We start from the raw sequence: 20,195 nt of genomic DNA on the forward strand, positions 1-20,195 counted from the left end.
CTAAGTTAATGAAGACTTGTTGTCACTATTTTAGAAAAGCAATGTAAACACACAAAGGACGGGCAGTGTAACTCAGCAAAATGAAGAGTCGCTGTGCCTTGGATTCATAAACCTTCTAAGCAATTTCAAGTCCCTTGTGATCTTTGTGAATACTCTGAAATATCTGTCCCCAGGGGCTGTAGCTCAGATAGCTCAGGAATGGTGACTTTAGAAAGATTTTTTTTCCTAATGTGAGGTTCATCACCTAATACAGCAGTAGTTCGTTCTCAAACCAAAGACAGCAAAGTGGTGAGGAACAAAAATGAGCATCATGCATTTTCATGATATTCAGTATACAAGGATGCCAGAATGGGTTGCCAATTTGGTTTCATGCAACATTTTTAGAAATGTCTAAAGACCACTACCACAACAGAATACATAGAAATCACCTCAAGGGCAATGAGTCGAAGCAAGGAATCATTTCTAGATGCCTATCAGAATAGGAGTATCATTTAAGAAGTTAACAGGTTTCAGGGTGCCTGGGTGGTTAAGTGCCTGACTCTTGATTTCGGCTCAGGTCAAGATCTCAGAGTGGTGAGATCGAGCCCCCTCCCAGCTCTCCCCGCCGCCCACCCCAGCTCCGGTTGAAATATGCGGTCAGCCCAGAGTCTGCTTAAGATTCTCTCTCCCTCTGCCCCCTTCCCCAAGTGCACTCTCTCTCTCTCTCTCCCTAAAAAAAAAAAGAAAAGAAAAAGAAGAAGTTAACAGGTTTCTATGTTGCTTCTCTTACAAGTGGGCAATTCTGGCTTGACTGCCCCACCGCCTCCCTTCCCCCCACCCACACTCAAGCAAGTCGGTAGGATTTAGAACATTGAATATATAAGGCCTTGGTTGTTTTTTTAATAAATGCTTTGTGGAGGGTTAGCATATACTTATTTTACTATTGCTATTTTTAACTTTAGAATGTTGTTTTGTGGGCTATGTAATGCCCACACGCCCAAACTGATTTAGAACATTCAAAAAATTTTGGAGACAGCTGTTCGTCTTCAGTATTCATATTTTTCAAGAGAGACAACTACAGTGTTGAGCAACAATCCTGCCCTTGTATAGATCTGAATTCCCACAGGAATCTATGAATGCTACCATCACCCCCATGTTACATGGAAGTAAACAAAGTTGCTGCTTATTTAATTCACGTATCCGGTAAGTGGAAGAACCAGCATTTGAATCCAAATTCATTCCTAGCCCTTGATCTCTCTAATATATCACAAAGCTAGAAATGTTTCTTCCAATAAAACCTTTCCCATCGGGTTTATAGCTTATTCTTTATTTCTACTAACAGATTCAGTGACTTAGATACTCGCTGAATTATTGGTCTTTCTATTTTATGCCACACATGGCTGATATTTATTCTTGTTTCATATGCCAAAGCTGCAGGGTTATCTTCCAGGGGGTCCCAAATTTCAAGCCCACATAATAATTTGAATAAAACTTCTACATATCCCCATTTCCTGATTTCACCCACAAAGTCACCCAAAGCCTGCCTAGTCATCTCGGGCTTTGGTACCAGGTATCCAGAGCACCAAAACTGTTTTCACCTCTGTAGTTCACATGAAGCTATATGATCATTCAGTGACTCTCATGTTAATAATCCAGGATTGAGCTTGTTCAAATGGACTATGCACAGTGGATATAATCTGCAAACCCTCTTAATTTTTTTAAATTCAATTCTGCCACCATAGCTGAGTTTTTATCTTAAATAAATGTGATTTCTCTTCACACTTAGTATATGACAGTAAAATTATGGGCTTATGTGTATGTCTCCTTCACTAGGTCATAAGGTGCTCAGGGAAGGGCTGTTTACTTCCGGGCCACAGCACAGGGCCAGGCTCAAAGTGGGCAATCAATGAACATCTACTGGATGCGGTGAGTGCTACACTTAGAAAGAAAAGCCTCCTTGTTGTTCAGGCGAGATGAGAAGGCAGAGCAACCTGCCATTAGCTTCCACTAACAGAGGAAAGGAGAAAAGCACTGGGACCCCAAAACGACCACACTGACTCCGCCAGCAGCCGTGATGTGCTCCCACCCGACATCTCATTTCGGCATACCTTCTGCGTTATCACCATTATCACTAGAGCTAACATCTACTGAGTATTTACCACATACCAGACACTATGCTCAGGAGCTTTTCAAATTGTATTAAATTGCATAGCAGTCCAATGAAGAAAATACTCTTATTTTACCAATTTTGAAACTGAGACCTGGGGCTTAGTAACTTGTACCGAATAACAAAAGTTGTCTATGCCAGGGCCAGGATTCAAATCCAAGCCATGAAGCCTTAACACTCTACACCACACCTTCCCATACATAGACAAATTCCAAAATCTGGCCCGTTACATGTCGGTTAGAAAGTTCTTGAGAATAAAGCTGTCTGATATAAAAGATGCGCAGTGCTTGAGGATGAACGAGTCTACTAATACTATTCCAGTGGACCTTGCAAGCATGATCAGAAAGAACGGGTCATGTGACTGATGACAGGATTGCTTGAGTTTTGTTCTTCTTCTCTGAGCATCAGCGTAAGTAGTTGAGTTGATCTGATTGTTCTTATGCAATGCATTACTGATGCTCACTCTGTGATTTTCCAACTATGCCTTCAGACAGCACTGCATCTGAGACCTAGATTAATCCACCCATCCACTTTGCTCTTGTAAGTAATGACATCATTATGTAGATGTTGCTACCAATATCTTGGAAGCCTCTGCTTTTCCACATTATAGCAATGATTGAAGAAGGTGGTAATGACAGGCTGGAATTTTACACAAATCCACAGGTCATCAGTCATGATTTCTAACTCTAGAAGGACTAATATTTATAGTAGATATTAGGGATCCCACACATTTTACTACAAGTCTTGCATGTCAGCTGATACAAAAGGCTCAGAATGGACAGGAATGCAAAGGAAGAAGGAGAAAGAGGTAAGGATACTCCAGTCAGGAGGACACTGAGCAAAGACAAAGGAGAGACCTTCTGGTAGAGAGGTGCATCTCTAGTTCTGGGTGGCTGGCACACAGAGCCTTTGAGGTATCTTGAGAGAGGTCATGATAATTTGGGGCCAATTCAAGGAAGATCATGCAAAAGTGTTGTTCTGTATTTTACTGAATAGAGAATAGAGAATGAAAAGTTTCAGAACTGAAGAGTGATACAACCGATTGGAACAGAGTTTGGGAAAGATTTCTCTGTCAGCTTAGAAAATGAAAAATTGGTATGAGGCATAATGAATGTGGGGAAACTAAGTTTATAGGCAACTTCAACAGTTTAAGTAAAAGATAATCAGGTCCTAGACTCCGGCAACATAAGATGCCCTAATAAATGTTGTAAAAATTTGACTGAAGCAGAGGACCCTCCCTGCCTTCATTACTTATGAGGGCCTTTACAAATAAAGGAAAACACTGAAGGCTTTCAGGAGGGTGAATTCCATTTTTCTCAGCAGGGACCCTGGCTCAGGCAACAGTTCTCACATAATGGCAAATACGATCAAGATGGAGTATATCACCTACATTTTTAACAATTTATGATTGCATATAGAAAAGTCCTTGATGAACTAATACGCTAAGCAAAAGACACTATCACCAGCCAAGCAGAGCATGCTGAATGCACAGTTCTGCTAATGGAGGTCTCAACATCTAGGAAGACCTAACCAGTTACCACAAATAGATCATTTCCATTGTGGAGCACTATCCTAAGATAAAAAAATAATCCAAATTTTTTGAAGCTCCTTAGTATTTATGTCTGAAAATTCACCTGTAACCTCTCTTAGCTCTTATTTAAAGGGTTTTTTAAAGATGACTATGCCAAGTGCATGGACTTTATTTCAAGCATCTTGAATCCAATTTCTTGAAAAAGAATTTTTAAAATTCTTCCTGTACTTCACTTTTTGTGGGATGCACTTAGTGACACATACAGCTGTACTTTGGGCAGTTTTGGGCTGTATTTGCACAAGACAAAGTTAAAGTCTATTTTCGTCAATTACCTAGTTCTATAGTATTATACACTATATGTAAAGTTCTTTGCAGTTCACAGAACACTTCTTACAATCATTTCATTTAATCTCAAGGATAATCGCTTTTAATTTTTTTAAAAGATTTTCTTTGAGAGAGAGAAAGAGAATGAGCAGTGGGGAGGGGCAGAGGGAGAGAGAGAAAGAGAGAAGCAGACTCCCTACTGAGCAGGAAGCCTGATGCGGGGCTTGATCCCAGGACCCAGAGATCATGACCTGAGCCAAACGCAGACGCTTAACCAACTGAGCTACCCAGGCACTTGGGATAATTGCTTTTAAAACTCAAGGTCAAAAGGGCAGACACAGTTTTAAACTGTTTAATATTATTTCCTTAAAAGATAAATAAAGATAGCCGCCTTTATTTATATCACATTTTACCTTAGTGTTTTTAGTGGGCAAAATCACACCATTAGAACAATATTAGAAAGATTCAAAGGAATCAGGAACATCTGTCTTTCAGAAGGCAGCCTAGTATAGTGGGAGGAATATGGTCCAGTTCTACCCGACTGCGACTTACCAGCTCTGTGATCTTGGGCAAAGCCCTAACCTCTCTGAGATTCCATTTCTTCACCGGTAAAATCCCAATAAAAGTACTTCCCTCAGAGCACTGTAGTGAAGACTGGAGGAGATTTCATTGTAAAGCGCCTGCTCACTTCCAGGTACTTCCTACCGCGAAGGCCATTTAAAATACCAGTGAGTCATGGTCATTCCCATTAAAAATGAGCATGAAAGTAATATCAACTATACATTACATTGACTGGAAGATTTTATATGTTATTCTCAGAGTTAAAGGATTTTTAATACAACTGTACAAGGTAAAGGATGAATGTTGTCCTTATTTTACAAATACTGAAAATAAGGCTCAGAAAGCTTAAGCTACCTATCAAATTCATATTTAGAAGGTGATGAAGTCCAGATTTGTTAATTCCATGATAACATTCATCATTCATTTGTTCAATATTTACCAATTGCTTATTTGTGCCAGGCACCGGCTTATGCATGAGGGTTACTAACGGACAACACCCTTGTTGTCTGCCATCTTACCGTCTCATTGAGGGAAAGAGACATTAAGCAGAAAAAAAACCAGGATTGATAATATTTTAGAAAAGTATAAGTTGATGGAGAAAGTTAATAGGGAATGTCAGGAGGGAGGTAAGTTGGAAGAGGCCCCACTATAAGGGGACATTTGAAAAGAGACCTGAAAGAAGGGAGGGAGGCAAGCAGATATCTGGGAAACAGTGATCCAGACACAGAGAACAAAACCTTGCAAAGACCTGTGCTGAGTGCATGATTAGTGAATTTAAGGAACAGCAAAGAAACTATTATGACTGGATAGGGGTGGGTGCAGACCTCATCAGGTCTGCCAGAGAGCATCCCATTGTGATGTGGCCTGTCAGGATCTGGCCTTAAGGCCATCGTATGCATGTGGGGTTTCACCCTGTGTGAGATGGGAAGCAGGAGAGTGGCCCTTGTGGGGGCCACTCTGTCTAATGGTTAGAAATGTATGAACTTCTAGAAAGATTTAAAAGGAAGAGCTGAGATGTGCCTGGGTGGCTCAGTTGGTTAAGCGTCTGCCTTCAGCTCAGGTCATGATCCCAGGGTCCTGGGATGGAGCCCCATGTCTTTGAGCAGGGAGCCTGCTTCTCCCTCTCGCTGTGCCTCTCCCCCTGCTTGTGCACACTCTCTCTGACAAATAAATAAATAAAATCTTTTAAATACATAAATAAAGGAAGAGCTGACAAGAGTTACATGATGGAGTGGATGTGGACATGGCCTGGCAAAAGCCAGAATGGACCTGCCATTTCCTGAGATGAACACCATTGAAGTAGACATGGACAACAGAATAAAAATTAACATTTTTTTAGTGCTTTTTATGGGTCAGGCAAGCGCTTTTCATTCAGTACCTCAATTAGTCCTTATACCAACCCTTTGGACTTACCAATGAAGAAATAGAGACTCAGAAAGGTTATAATCTGCCCAAAGTCATACAGCTGCCAACTGGCAGAAACAGCAGAAGTATCTCTGTATGACCCCAAAGTCAATACTCTTAATAACTACTATGTTCCCTACACTGAGAAGTATAAAATACAGAATAAAGTTCCAATGGGAAGGAAGTAGGAGCATGAGGAAGCAGTTAAGTACTAGGTGATGACTTGCACCTGGTAGGCACTCAACAAATATTTGCTGATGAATTAATAAATGTAAAAAAAAAGTATGGATCATGGTTGGATAACAGACCAGCTCTGGAGAAGAAAAAAAAAAAAAAAAACACTGAAGATTCCATTCCAGGGAGAACAGACTCTGGATAATGGGATATTCAAGTCTGTAAAAGGAGAAATGGCAGAAAGATGGAGAAACGAAATACATATTTGCCTGGACCAGCCCTGAGGTAAGGATTAGTCTTGGTATATTATTTTGAAATGTTAGGTGAAAAGGCAGGCATGAGGAGGTGACATAGAGCATTTTACATAATGTGAATGCTTAATACAGGTTTTAAAAATACAAATAACAATAATAACAGAAATAAAGTAGGAACTTTTTGCTTTTAGTCCAATACAAGAGACCACACAGCCTTTTAAATAAAAAGCAACCTTTTAAGTCAATCAATGAAACCACCATAAGTGGCTTTGCATAGATACCAGGATAGTATTTGTGGTACCCTTGCTAAATTAGAGGATTGCATCCATAAATCACTTCCCAGACTTTCTCTTCACATTGTTTCAACCTTTAAGTGATTTTCTTCCCTCGTTCTTAACCTGCAGTCTTTGGGATAACAAAATACTAAACCATGCAAGTTTTTAAAACAGAGAAGCTGAAGCAAAGTTAGGTCTGGGGTTCTCTCCTAACAAAGACATTAGTTAACTTTTCATTAAAATGGCAAAGTATTTGCGAGTCCTTTCATCTTATAAAGTTGAAAAATATTCACCAATGAATTCTTTACAAATGTTTAGACCTCATTTTCAGTGATATCTGTTTATGATAAAGAATCTCAACACACACCAAAGAAAGTAACAGTGAATGAATACAATAAAATTAATTCATATCTGAAATTATTTTTTTAAGTGGTTGGCAGTTTAAAGGGGCAAATTAAATAAAACAGACAAGTATTGGTTTCTGAGCACAAGGATCCGATGGAGGTGGAATGGGGGTAGGGATAAATACCCGAGCCAAAATTTCAAAATCCATAATTACTTTAAAACTACTCACATTGAGGGGGCAAGGGGTGTTAGAAAGTATGGCATGGCAAAAAATTCAATACTTTACAACAACAATAGTTTTTACAGAGCTTCTACTACTCTTTATATTCAATAAATTGGAAGAACTTTTTTCTTCCTAGGAGTCCTTCTATGGATTTCAAACAATATATCATTTATAACTAGGGGTAAATGCATTTATTCAACATACTTTCTTTTGGTTCATTAGACACATAAATACTAAAATAAGCATGTGATGTTTACTACCATCTTACACACACACACACACACACACACACACAGTTCATTGTTCCACAGAGGGTAGAATGAATAATGGCAGCCCAATGTTATCACATGGGTCTAACACACTTGTGGGCCTATGGCATTTTCAAAAACAGGAATCGACAAAGAGCTTTGTTTAGTCACGATAAAGTTAGTAAACACTTAAGTTTTCTCTTTGGGTTTTTTTGTTTTTAAGGAGAGCACCCCTGAACGGCAACCTGTTAATTTAATTAACAAACAATACGTGGGGCTTCTTACAGAGTTCCCATCCCAGGAATCAGTCAAGCGAGGAAAGTTCAAGGTCTGTCCTGGCGACGTCCCTCACCACCCTCGGAGCCCCGGAGTTTGAGGGTTCCTCACCGCGAGCCTTCCACCTAGGAGTCTCAACGGCCTTTTCGCAGAAGGGCCCGTGCCTCCGTCCCCCTCCCTGACACTTCACCCTGCCTCGCTCGCTGCATGCCACCCTCGGGAACCGAGGCGAGGCGCGGGGGGCACTGGGGGCCGGGGGCCGCGGCCGCTTCCGCACTCGCGGGCAGGGACGAGGAGGCAGCCGGGCTCGCAGGGCTCCGCCGCGGCTGGACCGAGCGGCGGGGGAGGCGCGCCCAGCGCCCGGGCCCGCGTACTCACCGGTTGGGGCCGCGCGGGCGTGGGGTGTCTTCAACACCGGAGACCCGGGCGAGCACAGCCCTCCGCCGCGCCGGCGGCCTCGCTGGGAAGCGCGGCGAGACGGGCCAGCGGCGTCGCTGCCGCCGCTGCTGTCACCGAGCTATAAATACCGGCTCGGCCCACACTCGCCGCCGCCTACGCCGGGCGCCCTCCGCAAAGTCCGCCGGCCGCGGACCCGGCAGCCGGAGCGCAAGGGCGACGGCGCCGCGCAGGTGACCGCGATGGCTCCAGCTGTTCCGCAGCCTCCGCAGCTGGAGGCATGGCCTCCCGCCGCCCCCGCCCTCCCGCTCCCTCCCCTCCCTCCTGCGCCGCGGGCCGACTCCAGCCCGCGGGCCGCGCGCGCCGCGCCGCGCCGAGCCAGCCCCGGCCGGGCCCGCCTCTGCAGAGCCGGCGGCTGCAGGCCGGGGACCACTTGCGAAGCGGCGGAGGTGGGGGCGGGGGAGGTGGGGTGGAGGCCGGAGCGGGGAGGGCGCGGTCCGGCTACAGGCTAGCCTGTCAGCAGCAGTCCCTTCGTCCTGGGGGAATCCGCAGACTTCTTGTAAAATCCACCATCCTGCAGGGGACCAATGAGGTTCCCCGGTAGAATAGCCTCGAAAGAACCGCAAACTTTCTAATGCAGTCTCAGGTCATAGAGCATCCTTTCTGCTTTTATCAGTCGGTGGTGTGGAGGTGGGGTGGGAAGGGACCGCCCGCGAGGACAGAAGTCTTACACTTACTTTCCAGCGTGCCCGGTCTGACACACACATCCCCACGCAAATATAGTCACATTTGCACACATATCTGTAAGCACGCACACATTCATACACACTTAGAAATGGACACATATATGTACACATGCATATATATCCATACACACATATATAAGCCCACACATACACTCATACATACGCACGTTTATGCATACATATACCAGAAGCACACACATGTGCAATCTTTAGCATTTTCGAAGCTAGAAGCTCTCAGGAGCCTATCATTCTGTAGCTCTCAAATGATTTATCTGCATCATGGTGGAGGAAGACCTTTGACCACATTTGACCAATTCCTGTCTTCCTGATGTAACCTCTTTTCTGTCATGTAGGTGTGTGGCCTTTGTTTTCTTCCACCCCTAAGAACAACTGCTACCTTAGTTTACCAGCTGCTTATAATGTATTAAAGTCTGCTGTCCAGCATACTGATACTCTGTGCTAAATGGGAGTGATCCCTAGTTGGTATCGTCAGATGGAAAATGGGATCGTCCCTATATGCCTACAGTAGCAAACTTATGAGGAGAAAAATAGCCTCTCTCCTGGGTGGCAGCATGATTCAGGAATGCACTGAGTAGCGAGAGGAAGAGCTGAGGTGTCAACAGATTTTGAAATGGGGCAGAGTGGGCCACTCCCAAGGCCGCTGTGTAGCTAATCTACACATGCGTCACTGGGAGTCCACTGCCAGGCTTCTCACTAGCTTTGACATCTGTTCTAGCTTCTAAGAATGACCACATGTATCTACAGTACAGTCATAGTTTGTGATCATCTTATGGAACTCTTAACGTGGTAAGATTCTCCTTAGTGAAGCTTTCACAGGCTTTCCCAGACAGAGCTGTTTCCTATACTAGCCCTTTGCACATTTTACAATGACACTTCTTACATTGGCTGTACCTTTTTGCAATGTCTTTTTCTCCCCCACCAAGCTATGAACTCTTTGAAGGCAGAGACAAAATCTTACTCACCAGTGCATCCTCAACCCCTAATGTAGTGAATTATAAAAACGGCTCAATAAATAGTAGATTAATTCCACAGGCTATTAGAGTCTACTGTGTTTTTATAATTATCATCGGGATTATTTTCCAAAGGATTATTAAACTGTGTAGCTTTTCTAACATGCATTCCATGTGCTATATTTTCCTTGTATCCTCATTTAAAGCAAGGAGTCTTCAGTCTGTTGAAACTGGAAAATATTAAAGCTTCACAAATTATGCAGCATAATACTGAGGTGTATGGCTTGTTAAACAGCATCCCTCCCCCCCCCCAAAAAAACCCAGAAGAAAACAAAACAGAAGGCCCTTTTCCATCATTGAAAGTCTGTAAAACATAGTGTATTTCAGAGGATAGTGGGGTACAAATCCATAAGCAGCTTCTCTTCTGTCTAGTTGAGAGAGAGCACTCCCTCCACAATCAGTTGACTTATGTGGTGTCTACTAGAAGAACTTAAGTTCATCAGAACTGAAATGTCTGCCCTCAGTTACATGGTGTTTACCTTACCTTTGGATCCCTGTCTTCTTAACATATGATCTCACTTTCTTTAATAATAATTTCAAGAATAAGCTCAACCAATGCTTACTCTTTGCTCTTAGTTGAGAGATCTCAAGGTTTAAAGAATATAACTCTCCAGGACCACTTCAGGGCAAAATACTGAAATGACCAAGATTTTCTTCAACTATCCATGCTCCCTTTTTACCACTGACCAAGAAGCTTGTGCCTTTTGTTTTGTGAGCCAGCCAGGATCTCCAGTCCAGCCCTATTTACAGACCAGGCAAGGGAATGGCCTCTGCACTTAATCTTTGTCACAATAACATGTAGTGATAAAAGCTCACCTTTTTGAAGGCTTGTCCTCTACCGGTCCACTCCATGTATCCAAATGTTGAATCTCTGCAATAGATCTGTTAGATAACTGTTATGAGTATCACTTGCATGTTTACCTTCGAGGAAAGAGACACATGAAGACTGAGTAGTTCATGCAAGACCTCATGACCAGCCGGAGTGGTGGAGTAAGGACCAGGAGGTTGGCAGTGAGACTTGCTAATCCACTTTTAGCTCTATCTTATATTTCCTCCCCATGTACCAGGAAAAGGAGGTGGGTTTTACAGTTAGAAGACCCAGAATAGGGATTATTGGTGTGAATTCTGTTCCATCACAACCCTAACTACAACTCCTATAACATTTCAGTAAGAATCCCTAGATCTCCCTTTCTTCACCATTGAAGTGGTGAGATATTAGATCTAGATATGGACGTAGGGGCCCAACGCAGGTCATTTGGCATGTTCAAGGACAGATCGACTCAGGATTAGGCTATTGTGCTCCCCATTCTGCAATCTCTTCCCATCACAGTCACAACCACACAGACCTGTTGGGAGATTTAAATGTCCTAACGTGTGTAAGATACCTATACAGTGTCAAGTACATAATAGGTGGTCCATAAAGATCATTCTTCCTTCCCATTAATGTTCTAAGAAAACTTTTCTCAGGGCCAAAATCTGTTGGTCTGGTACACAGATGGTGATTGCTTACTCACAGAAATTAGCCATTTCTCTAGTGTTGACCAGCAGTGTTAGAAACGGTATGGATAGAAGCCTCAGGAAGAAACCGAGATGGCAGAGCTTCAGATCTCCCACTCAACCCATCCATACTGTAACCCAAACATTTTTTTTTCCATTTATCTTCCATAGAGGAGATCAGCAAATTTGCCACAGCTTCAGACAGTATCAGGACAATGATAGGAAACTCCCAAATCACACTATCCAATCATCTGCCCTACTCCACCTCCATGTACAAAGTCAACCCTGCGGACAGGCTTAAAAATGGGTCTTGTTTAAATAGAATTCCTTTGTAAAATCTGACCCCAAAGTGCAGAAATCAGAAGGAACCCCATGAGCTGATGTATGTTCACCTCACATATTCCAGTAGGTTAGTAATACAGTTATACTCTGTGTTTTTTATTTTTTTTATTTTTTTAAAGATTTTATTTATTTATTTGAGAGAGAGAGCACATGAGAGGGGGGAGGGTCAGAGGGAGAAGGAGACTCCCTGCCGAGCAGGGAGCCCGATGCGGGACTCGATCCAGGGACTCCAGGATCATGTCCTGAGCCAAAGGCAGTCGCTTAACCAACTGAGCCACCCAGGCGCCCTATACTCTGTGTTTTTTAAAAAGAAAAAGACAAGTTCAATATACATTTCAAAAATAGGTGAAAATGATGATTATGACCAAACTGTATCCTTCTCTAAATGGCAAAAGGAAGCGATAGCCAGAAGTATCAGTAATCTCTACCAAGTCTATCAGGAAAACTTTCATCAGTGATTTGGTGGACTCTAAGCAAAACTATTTTTAACTTCCAATAGGTCAATCAGGATGATGCTAATTGCACACTCCAAATATAAACAGCATAATTTCCTTATTGCCGAGGATGCATGAATAGAAATTTGAACATAATTACCTTCTGGTATTTGAAGGCCAGTGACTTACTCTCAGCATTTGCCTCAACAGTCCTAACTGCAAATGTCCAGTTCCATTTTATCCAATGTGGACTAATATATTTCAGTCCACATGTCCTGAATTTTTCTTGGGAAAAGATGCTCATCGCATGTCTGCTGCTTGGAATATTAGATCCTGAGCCCCGGAACCCTGGTTCAGACACACACCTCGTGGCAATGTGACAGTAAGCAAATTACCAAACGTCTCTGTAAATTAGCGACACACGCCTCACAGGGTGTTAGAGGGATTAAATAATACGTGTTACCCTTTTAACATTTGGTCTGTCCATGTTAAGTTCTCCATAAAGGTTCTTTTTACTATCATTGCTCTTCATCTCATCTCTGCCCTCTAATATTCTACATGTCCCACAGTTTCTTTCACCAAAGGACCAATTCACCTGGCCTTCCCTTTACCCTGTAGGTGGCTGGACAAAGAGCTTTTTCTGTACGGTTTCTAAAGCAAAGGAGTCAAGCAAAGAGAGGATGAGAGTCGTAGCAGAAGTTGAGCCGTCACCTGCTTGGTAGCCAAGATCACCCCTGATTCACATACAGTCCTGAAGAATCCACATAAATGCAATAGTTCCTTCAAAGAGCCCTTCCTCTTATGATGATAGAGAGGGGCAACTGTTTCACTGCCCACTCCCTTCAGTTCCTTCTTGTTTTCTCCTCTGCCCCCCAACCCTCTCTTACACACACCAAGACCCTAAAGACTGGCCAGTGCCTCACTCCCAGGGGGTAGTGATTGCTTGAGACTAGTGATGATTTCATCCACAGGAATGTGACTGTTGGTTTTAAATGGCAAATCGGCCTTTGGACAGTTTTGAGCTGACCTTTTCCTTTCTGCCTGCTTGGTTTCTCCTAAAACAAATGGTCTTTTTCCTCCTTCAAGCTGTTTCCAACAGACCCACTTAGACTGGTTTGATAGACCCAGCCCAAGGGGAGGGGGCTTGATTCGAGGGAACACAAAAATATATTGGCCTTCCGGAGCTCCTGATTTCATTTGAAAGTACCAAATACGCCGCCCAATCAATAAACATATCCAAAGCAACTAGACCATCAAAGCACTGCAAGGTGCTGAGGTTTCAAAGATAAATACAGTGTGTCTGCTTCCTCAGGAAACTCATGATCTAAATGAGCAGACAAGAAATGGCTTCTATTCACCATAAATAGTAATACAAGGGACATATGACTGGGGCCAAATGCATTTTACTGACCATAAGGGCTATAGAAATTTGTAAAGGAGAAATAAAACTGTCCTTAGAAGTTGCTGGAGAAGACCAGATGGAAGAAGAAGCTTGAGGCAAACAATGAAGGATAAGGAGAATTTAGACAAGTGGCAAAGAGAGAGAGGAGAAATTCCCGGCAAATGGGACAGCCCAGAACAGTGCTCATTACCTGGAAGGTTTGCAACAACTAAATGTTGAAGCAGGAGAGAAAGACAGGGAAGAGGGTAGCAGAGAAAGCAGGGAGAGGGGCTGAAGAGAAGGAGCTGGAGTGGGGGAGGAGGAGAAGGACTGCTAAGGTCCCTTCATAGGATCAGGGGGTAGGGGACAGTGAAATATGTCATTTGGGGAAGTAGGGAAAGCCAGGTTGTTGGGAAGGGACTTCTTAGTTCCAGCCCTTTTAGCAGTAAAGGGGGTGGGGTCAGGTAGACAGGCTAAGCAGGAGTAAAGGGAAGGTCAGAGAAATACTTGGCACCAGGAATTTTAAATTATAAGAAATGAAAATGATTTCCTGTTGTATTTGAAGAGAACGGTAGTATTTTCATGTAGCCATGAAATGAGAAGCAGTAAGCCTCACCCTCCACCCACAGACTGGAAAGGCTGCTCTCCCGGCCTCCCTCATGGATTAGAGGGAGCAAGTCTCCCCAACTTCCACCTCCCTGGTTCATAGGAAGAAATAAGGAAGGGGCTTGGACTGCTTTCTTTCAGTGTCTGGGTCCCCTCCTCCACCATAGCTTCTCAGCTTGGAGGCCTGCCTGGCCCACTCCTCTGAGTTTTAGGATGTCATTTAGTTTCACAGACAGGATCATCTGCTCCAAATTAGTACTCATAGCTGTTAGGTGTTACAATCCTTAACTTCATAATATTGTGGACAAATGGACCATCCTCCTACCCACAAGGAAGCAAATATCTCCTATACTCACTGTATTCATTTCTTAGGCTACCAGAACAAATTGCCACAAACAGTAGCTTACAACAACAGAAATGTATTTTCTCACAGTTCTGGGCGTCAGAAGTCTGAAATTCTGTTTCAGACTTCTGTTCTGAGGGCTCTGGGAGAGAAGCCTTCCTTGCCTCTTTCAGCTTCTGGTGGCTCCTGCTGTTCCTCAGCTTAAAGATGCCTCACTCCAATCTCTACCTCCACCTTCACATCATCTTCTCTTCCATGTCTCTGAGTGTCCAAATTTCCATCACCCTTCTCTTATAAAGACACCAGTCATTGGAGTTAGGACCCACCCCGTATCCAGGATGATTTCATCTCAAGGTCCTTAACTAGTTATATCTACAAAGACCCTATTTCCAAATGAAATCAAATTCTGAAGTTCTGGGTGGACATGAATTTGGGCGGGGAGGGGGGACACTGTTCAAGCTACTCTATTTATATTTGTAAATAAGCAAGTATCCCCTGTCTAAATGTTATAATTTTACTTATGGCAATGAGTTATTCCTTCCATATAGGATCAAAATACACTGGAGAAGTCATTTACTTAATGACAAAGATTATTTTTGGTAAATATCCCTTCAAATGGTATTATCCAAATCTCTCACATCGAGACTCCAGCCTTGCACAACACAGGGTACTTATTTTGCTTTCCTTTGTGGAGGTACATCAAGCCTCCAAATGCCAGGGTATTGTCTGTTATTGAAGCTTCCATTCCAAATTGCAAAACCATCATTTTCAGGAAGCTCTTCTGGGTCAGACACTTCCAAGTGCTGGCCTTATTGTGGTGAAAGCCACAAAGCCTCTGCTCCCACATAGATTATTCTAAGTGAGTATACAGATGGTAAACACAAAAATGCATAATGATAGAATTTCAGACGGTGAGATGTTTGATTAAGAAAAGTAAGTAGAATTACAGCATCAAAAAAAGAAATGGGTCAAAATTTTAGAAAGGGTGGCCAAGGTGAGCTTCTTTCATGGGACATTTGGGCAGAATAATTAAGTTAGCTCTAGCTGTCACAACCTTGTATCTATTGCCTCTACTGTATTTTTGCTAGAGGTGCTAAATAGGACATGTATCGCATTCAACATTACCATCCTATAATATAACCACAGTTTTTTATGTCAAAGGGTATTCCGATCATTGCGTTGCCAACCAGCCACAGCCTGACGCATCCTTCGTGTAGCCATTCACAGTTACTGCACCCCAGGCACATACAGGAAATACACAGCCCGAAATCCCAGGATCATGTCACTCTACTAGGATGGGGCTTGCGTTCCAGCATTAGACCTGAAAACAGAAAACTCAGGCTTGATCCTCAGTTCTAACTCTCACTCCTTCCTTACCTTTAACCAGTCACTTTACGGTTCTAGGCCTCAGTTTCCAAGTCTATAAAGTAAGGAAATTGGACTAGATAATAGCCAAATGCCCTTCTGATGGAAGCACTCTACTGTTTGAGTGTAGGCAGCAACCTGATTTACCATAGCTAAGGAGACATGTTGAATGCGATTCCAAGTCGGGCAACCATCAGTATCCCTGGAATCATGAGCAGAAAACAACAGCAGGGATCCTAGATGCTGGGGTCTGCAGTGAGAGGGGTGGTTTCACAGCTGGAAGATGAAGTTATCGATTCTGAAGCAGAGGCCCCAGTGGCAAATGGAAATAAGGGGGCGAGATCTAGCTTCAGGGGATACTGAGCTGCCAAAACACAACAGGGAATTCAAGGGCTTCACAAAAATTGAATTAAGGCATGTGAAACACTTAGAAGAGTGCCTGACACAGTCAAACTCAATAAATAAGGCCATTGTCATTATTGGTTTGTCCCAGAAGAACTGGATTCCACTTAGAAAGCCACGGTAAAATAACTAGACAGACATGGCAAGACCTGGCTAGGAAAGCAGCTACTTGGTAAGGCATGCTGGTACCTGCTACATACTCCAAACTAGTCCCCACCCACCATAGGTGCAAACGCCGATTTCTGGCTTGGGCAATTAAGTGGATGATGATGAGTTTCAGTGAAATAAAAAATGTAAGTCTTTGCAGGCTTTGAAGGACAACAACACTTTGGATTCAGACAATGGGAGGTCTGAGCTATCCAGGGAAAGATGGTAGACATTCCCTACAGTAGGTAGTCATAACTACAGATCTAGAACTTAGGCAAGAAGCTAGAGCTGGAATAACAGATGTGTCAGTCACAGCATCCATGATGAGTCAGTGTTTCCAAAGTGTGGTCTCCAGACCATCTGTGTTACAGTAAACTAAGGTGGGCGTTAAGAGCAAATTTCAGAATCCACTTACTGAATCAAAATCTCCCACAGTAGGGTTTAGTAACCTCCATTTTAATAAGCTCCTGAGTGATTCTTATGCACATCTAAGTTGGAGAAATGCAGGTAGAGGGAATTTTTGATGTTGTGGACTCTACAGATAATGTTGTGTAAGGAGAAAAGGCAGCCAGGGAAGCCTTGATGATATGGCCCAGTGGTACCTGGTATCCAGTCACTTCATACCACTTACTCAGTAGGGTTCAACCTAGACTTCACATTAAGATAATCTGACACTTGCGGCCCAACCCAGGCCAATGAAATTGGCATCTCTTAGGGGGAATGAGGTAGCCCTTTCCCTCCAGAGTCCCAAAGAGCTGCCCTACACCAAAGCTTGCAAATGGGGGGGTGGGGGGGAGGGAGGGGCAGTTTGGCCTGTGGATTATTTTCTTTGACTTTCTCACGACTTTAAAATTAATTTAGTTGTAAATATTTAAAAACCAGTACATTTCACAATTAAAACAATTCTAATGTGTAGCTTCTCATGAAAATTTGAAGAACGGGCCTTGCTGGGCCTACATTCTTGAATTGCAAAATGGCTGCTCCAACTAGGCCCTTTGCAGATCTCTAGGTTACCCACCGGGCCAGGGCCTCTGAAAGCATTTGAGGCCTCTGATGCACACTACCAGGGGGCTTTATTGTCTCAGCTGCCCTCACACCCTCCCTGCGTCCCAGTCTCCACACCAGCCTCTCTTGTCACAGATCCTGTTGAAGAACAAAATTCCAACTGAGTAAATCTGAAGATCCAATTGGCTTTATTAAGCAATTCATGAATTAGGTAGCATCCCATCCAGAAAGTAGAAGGGAGTTCTGAGGAATTATACAAAATGGAAGGTTTTTAAAGGAAGGAAAGTGGGGCAAGGAAGTTATTAACAAAAGAAAAGGATTGTTCAGGCAAGGTCACCTCCCCTTAGTGGGAAGGCCAGGGGGGTCTTCCTTGGTGGATTACCTCCTCTTCCTTTGGGGGAGGAGGAAGGAGAGGGCCCATGTGACAGATTACCCCATTGGTGCTGACCAGAAAATTCCTGACTGACCAGCGAAGACCACATTTCTGAAGGAGGTTGAAAACAGCAAGTAGGTTAAATATTAAGCCCCAGTGTGGTAGCTCAGCCTGGCATAAGTAACTCCATCATGGGTCTGTGGTTTTCTTTGTAATCCGAAAGTCCCCCTCAGCATGGCACATAGTTCGGGGAAACCATGTGAGACAGGCCCCAGTTTGTCTGCTGGATTTATCCTGTGGTTCCAGAGCCCATTTCTTGGAGCCATGGTTGCCCATGTCTCAGGGCACATGGAGAGAACCAGTGCAGCTGCCGGGAGCAGCACTCCCCCCTGCCAAGGTGCCCTCTTGCGCTAACACAGATACTGCTGCATTCTACCTACAGGGCTAGGTTCTTCTCCAACCACATCTCAGCTGGACACCAGGGTTCCCCAGAACGAGCTCCAGCAAGCTCCTCACCTCAGTGAAATCACCCTTTTTTGGGAGGGAGCAGCACAGGCTTGTTTGACCAGAATGCTTCCCTAGGTCTGTGGAAGGCAGGATTCTAAATGTGAATTCGATGGACTTATTTGAGGAGAAGAATTTGAGTAGTGTGCCCCTCCCTGTAATAACGAACTTCCTCATGTCTGTTCTGTTTCCCTTACATCCACAAACCTTAGCTAATGGGTTGATCACTATTTTTGAAAAATCAATGCCAGACATTTGCATCTATTTCGTAGTGTTTTAGTGCTCTGAGAATGTATATATGAATGTAAGTAATTTGTCACTTAAAACTGCAAAACTGGCGCAGAATGTTTCTTATCTGCAGTAATAGGAAAACAACTGGAATTGGCACTTGAACTGATTTGGAAGGTACTCCAATTAATTCACTATCAGCATACAAAAAATTTTTTTTAACACACATAATGTTTTTTTTAAGATTTTATTTATTTATTTGACAGAGAAAGACACAGCGATAGAGGGAACACAAGCAGGGGAGTGGGAGAGGGAGAAGCAGGCTTCCCGCCGAGCAGGGAGCCTGATGCGGGGCTTGATCCCAGGACCCTGAGATCATGCCCTGAGCTGAAGGCAGATGCTTAACGACTGAGCCACCCAGGTGCCCCAACTCACATAATTTTTTGATATGGTTTTAAGCCTTACCTAAAAGAATGTGGTTATCCTTTTCTTGATCATCTTATCTTTTACCTTGAGTAGATGTGTAGTGTCCTGGAAAGAAGGTAGACATTTTGGAGTTAGACATGCCTGGATACAAATCCTGATTTGCTATGAACTCTGAGGCAGATAACCTTGCCTGAAATATTTGGCTGATGATACATACCTTCTGGACCACAGTGAAGATTAAATGTAATAGTAGAAGTATCACACCTGATATATCCTGACACATTTATTTTCTTCTTAATAGAACTTTAAGTTTCATTCTAGTAGATAACTGTTCTAGTGAAAGGCCTCACTTTTTTTTTTTCAAAGATTTTATTTATTTGAGAGACAGAGAGAGAGAGCACAAGTGGGAGGAGGGGCAAAGGGAGAGGAGAAGCAGACTCCGCACTAAGCAGGGAGCCCTTGTGGCCTCAATCCCAGGACCCCGGGATCATGACCTGAGCCAAAGGCAGACGCTTAACTGACTGAGCCACACAGGTGTCCCAAGGCCTCACATTTTTACAATAAAATTCCTATACTTCACCACAATTTTAATAGAAAAATATCATCACACCCTCTGGGTCCATGACTTTTACTCAGGATCTTTTAAACATATTATGTGGATTCAGTTTGTACAATAGGTCTAATATTGTTAGAATTACTGCTATTAAGTAGAATTCGCTGAGAAAAATATTTTTGAATTTCAACAAGTTGGCACTTACTTGAAGCAATATCTAATTCATCCTTTCAACAGTCAATTGCCATCTACCATAGGAACAGCTAAGAGAACATCATCCCTGCTCATCCTGTAGAGAAAAAGACAGACAGGTAAAAACATACCATCATTATACTACTGTATAGAAACTAAGGAATAAGTATCCTATGAGAACACAGAGTACTGAACCACTAGTTTTGCTTAAACACATGGACGGATTCACAAGAGTAACAGGTAATAAACATGATTACTATGAAAATAACTTTTCCCATCACAAATAGTGTTTGTTTTAATGGCATTTTACTTGTGTATTGCTTTATATTGATTTGTGTTCTACTCTATGAACCCACAGATTTCTTTGTGTATGAACGCCTTGTTCCAAAATAAGTATAACTACCTTTAAGTGAGATACATCCAGAGAACTTAAAAAAGATTTCTGTAGGGGCCCCTGGGTGGC

The 20,195-nt window shown here is 43.1% G+C and overlaps 1 protein-coding gene across 2 annotated transcripts in view; it reads right to left on the reverse strand.

The window, feature by feature from the left end:
- TMEM117 (transmembrane protein 117) overlaps positions 1-19,046 on the reverse strand; it is a 478,296-nt gene extending 459,250 nt beyond the window's left edge. The window contains exon 1 of one of the 2 annotated variants that reach the window (XM_044914873.1): positions 19,027-19,046. The gene's annotated coding sequence lies outside the window, so the exon portion shown is untranslated. Of the gene's footprint in view, positions 1-8,139; positions 8,286-19,026 lie in introns of those variants that run through there. The other variant, XM_021704760.2, reaches the window with a different exon arrangement.
- Between the last annotated feature and the right edge of the window lie 1,149 nt (positions 19,047-20,195).

Source organism: Neomonachus schauinslandi, chromosome 5 (genome assembly GCF_002201575.2).
Source record: "Neomonachus schauinslandi chromosome 5, ASM220157v2, whole genome shotgun sequence".
Lineage (NCBI taxonomy): Eukaryota > Metazoa > Chordata > Mammalia > Carnivora > Phocidae > Neomonachus > Neomonachus schauinslandi.